The sequence below is a fragment of the Petaurus breviceps genome, unplaced genomic scaffold (genome assembly GCF_028583685.1).
Source record: "Petaurus breviceps papuanus isolate PSGF00001 unplaced genomic scaffold, PetGlider_PUasm1.0 84, whole genome shotgun sequence".
Lineage (NCBI taxonomy): Eukaryota > Metazoa > Chordata > Mammalia > Diprotodontia > Petauridae > Petaurus > Petaurus breviceps.
Window position 1 is genome coordinate 6238623 of NW_027186645.1, and position 4305 is coordinate 6242927.

General features: G+C 44.2%; 1 pseudogene; it reads right to left on the bottom strand.

The window, feature by feature from the left end:
* Positions 1-1873: 1873 nt before the first annotated feature.
* On the bottom strand, positions 1874-2589 carry LOC138176193 (ferritin light chain pseudogene; annotated as a pseudogene).
* Between the last annotated feature and the right edge of the window lie 1716 nt (positions 2590-4305).

Consider the following 4305-nt stretch of genomic DNA (forward strand, 5'->3'; position numbering starts at 1 on the left):
GGTATCAGTTCACTTATGTGAGGGAACACTCTTTGAGGGTCTCTATGGTAAGACACTAAAGCCCCCCAAAAGCAAATCACCATTCTCTTCAAGTCTATCATAATTATTCTCATTCATTTGTGTTTTGAACACTTTCCCTTCTGAAAAGCACACTTAAAAAATACTAAAGTCTGGGAAAGAATCAGAGATTTATTTAGAAATAAAAGGGTCTTTAGAGACGCCCTGACTCTACAAATAAGGGAGTGGAAGTCTAAAGAGGTCAAGTGACTTGCCCAGGGACATGCAGTTGGTAGATATGTGACACCTGTCCAAAGCTTTTTCAAATGGGACTCTCTCCTCATTGGTGGAGATGACAGCCTTGCCATGTGGGAGAGGAGGGCTGAAGTCAGTAAGAGCAGAAGAGCTCCAGTCTTCTTGTACATTCTTTGGAACTCCTCAAACTTCAAATATGAGTGCGTGCTTCTGAGGAAGAGGAAAGATGGAAGAGGCCAACCCTACTTTATGTTACTGAAGAAAAAAGATTCTGGGAAGATGTGGGAGGGGTTGTCAATCTCCATCATGTCTCTATTTCCAGATTGCTTCCTAGAGACTATGTTTTCCCCTTGGGTGAGATCTAGAACTCTGTCTTGATTGAGTTATCTCACTCTCAATGGGAGAGCTCCTTCACCCTGTATTGTCAGAGATAGAGTCTCTTATGTATACTTTCTCTGATTTCTGTTTTGCTAATTTAGAAAAATGAGTTTTCTCAACCATGTATCATGTGTTCACTGTGGAACTGGTATTTGATGGGGAAAGGATTGAGCCTTAGATTTAGAACTTGGGGTCCTGCTTTCCCCCTAGTAATGACAAAGAGATCAGAAGTTAGATTGAATGAGATCACATAAATGATAGATAGACAGACAGATATGCATACAGTTATCCCTTCCACATCACAACTTTCCCGACTGTGGTTTTGATATATCACAGGTTGGCATAAGAAACTGAATGGGATTTTGGTGTGAGTTTTGTAGAAAATGCATATGGCACACAAAGGCCAGCAGACAAGACAGAACCTTTTATCAAATATTAACCCAAATTTAACAATAAGGCACTGTAAACATCCTATAAAAGAAAATAAAAATTTCAGACTTCTCTGCTCGAAATGAAAGTCAAAAAATTTTATGTGTATTTTCATAATTGCAGGGGCATTGTGCCCCTAACCACCGTAATATGGGAGGGATAATTGGAGATGTAACTACACCTCTCTTTCAATGTGTGCTACACATACACATATGTATATATGTATGCATGTATATGTCTACATACATATGAATATCTGTATCCTAATATATAAGGGAACAGATAGATATAATCGTATTTCCACATTCCCTCTCTTTAAGGAAAGCAGAGTGCTGGCGTCTGGTCCTCATTTCTCTCTTTTTCTTTTTTTTTTTGTGCTTTTTGGAGGGGAGAAGGCAGGGAAATTGGGGTTAAATGACTTGCCCAAGGCCACACTATTAAGTCTCTGAGGCCGGATTTGAACTTAGGTCCTCCTGACTCCAGGGTTGGTACTCTATTCGCTGTGCCACCTAGCCACCCCCTGGCCCTCGTTTCTTGCTTCTCCTCCTTGTAGTAAGGAAAATCTACCTTTTAGAAGAGTGCAGAGAGAAGAAGCTAGACATGTCTATTCTGCTTTCCTTCAAGCCACACAAGGGCAGCCCTGGCTACATGCAGGCCTCTCTCTACAGGTGGTAGAGATAGGATTCAAATTCCTATTTTACAACTATTTCTTCTGGAACACAGTGACTTTTTTTTTTTTTTTTCAAGGAGAGCAGCTAGCTTTATTGTGGGCGGTCTTGGTTGGGCCCTGGAGCCGCCTGCCTGGGCTGCTCCCCTAGTCCTGCTTCAGACTCAGCCTCTCAAACAGGTACTCGCCCAACCCGGGCTGGCGGTCTGCCTGCAGGTGGCCCTGCGTGGTCAGGTGGTCGCCCAGAGGCTTCAGCAGCTTCACCTCCGCCCCCAGGTAGTGGCTCTCCAGGAACTCGCAGAGAAGTGGATCGCCTTGGCTGGACACCAGGGCGTGCAGCTTCAGGAAGGCCTCGTTCAGGCCCCTCTCCAGGTTCAGGGCTGCCTGCATGGCATCCAAGCTGCGACCCCACTCATCTTGGGCAGGTTTCTGTACTGCCTGGAGGAGGACACGGCCCCCACGCTGGTTCTGGAGCCACATAAGGCCCTCGGCGCCCTCGCGTTTGTCCTTTGCCAGCTCACGGGAAAAAAAAAAAGCGACATCGTCCCTATCGAAATAGAAACCCAGGGCCAGGTAGGAGGAGGACGCCTGCCGGAACACGTCGGCCAGGCAGCTGACAGCGGCCTCGGCCTCAGAGGAGAAGTTTTGGCGGATCTGGGAGCTGGAGTTCATGGCACCGATGAGGGAGGGAGAAGGCTGCTGGTCCCGGGGGCGGGGGCTGGTCCCAGGGGCTGGCAGGGGGCGGCTGGTCCCACAGGCTGGCGGGCTGCAGAAGGCTGAAGCTAAAAAGCGAGGGGAGCTAGGGGGACCCCGGATCTGTTCTGTCCAAACACTGTTGAAGCAAGAACAAGAGCCGGGTGACGTGGAGTAACACAGTGACTTTCAAAAGCTGGCACTTACAGCTCTTTTTTTTTTTAGTCAGCACCTTAATTGTCAGTTAAAACTTTGACCATAAGGATTAATCAAAGTTCACTGAAAGCCCAAGTGAGACATGCATGTATACCTCTATGAGAGTGGTGCTTCTGGAATGGAAAGTAGCATCAAGAAAGAGAAATAAAAGAACACCAAGTGATGAGAGTTAGAGGATAGATACTAGGGTTCCCCTCTTCCCACCTTACAGTTTTTTACAGGACAGCCCTTGTTCTTTATATCCTGACAACACGCAAACAACAATGCATTACCGGTAATAAAGGCAACAGTTCACTTGAAAAAGACCAGTGGGGTTTTAATTGACCACAAACTCAGACATAAGAAATAGCATGACAAAACTGTTTAAACAATTTGCTTGAACCTTAGGGGCAGATGGCAATAGCAGTTTACATTAATAGAACCATTAGAGAGACAGCATGGAAGAGTGAGTAGACAGCTCAACTTATAGCCAGGAAGGCATGTTTTCTAACCCTGCTTTAGATATATATGCTGCAGAGGAGACTTCGGAAAAGACATTTTTGTTAATAACCTATTGAGACAATGGTTTAAGTCTATAAGCTGCAAAATTAGTGTGGATCTGAACCAGGAGAGGATGGCCAAGAATTTTGAACTCATAGGACATTTGGTTAAAAAAAAAAGTATTAAGTATCTAGATATTAGTAGTCCCACTGTACTCTGGACTGGGTAGATCACTTCTGTACTATGTCCAATTCTGGGTGCTACAGTTTGAGTGATTGAAAATTTACACTATGGAAACTTACTTTGGTATATGAGTTGGACTAGATGGCTTCCAAGACTCTTTCAAATTCTGAAATTCAGTGATCATGCGAAATCAATCATGAAAGTAAAGGATATACAAACTAATCATATGAAGAACAGTTGAGAGAGCTCGGTCTTTAAAGCTGCAGAAAAAGAAGACTCATTAGATGTAAGGATCCTTGGGTTTCTAGCTGAGTCTTACCTTTCTCAGGTTTTCAGTGCACAATCTGGCCATGTCCTGCGTGTTCACATAAAGAAGTTGAGCCAGTGGAAATGGAAAGAGGCACAGCTTTATTGGCAGGACAGGCGTGTTGTTATATCTCTCCCTCCATTCTCTTTAGCACCCTGATGCTTCAGCCCTTAAATCCCCAAAGTGCACTTGCAGAGCTCGTGGACAGCTTTGAGGTAAGGTAGGGGGAGCCAATCAGAGAACAGAGGGGCTGTGTCCAGAACAGCTTGATTACTCCTGAACATTTATCCTTAGTCCCTGAGATAAATCTCAGGGTAACAGGGTATATTGCGTGACAGCACACAATCTGGGCACCTCGGAACTTCCTAGAGGTTAGGGTGCCCTGACTACAGATGAGATCAGTACACATTACTGATTGCTCTGTATTCTGTTACATCAGACCTGAACTCAGAGAGGTTGCCTGAGACCAATGAGGGGCTACAGGTCCCAACAATTAGAGGCATATACCCACTAACCAATGGTATACTGTTAAGTGTTCAATAGATGTTTAAAAATTGACTCAAAAAAATGCACATAGAACATATTTTTTTTTGGTTTAATTTCCACCACTAACATTCTCTCCAACACTTTACTAAGACTAAAAAGTCAACAAAACAATAAAGAAAGCTTTGATCTGTAGTTGTTTTCTATGGTAAAAATA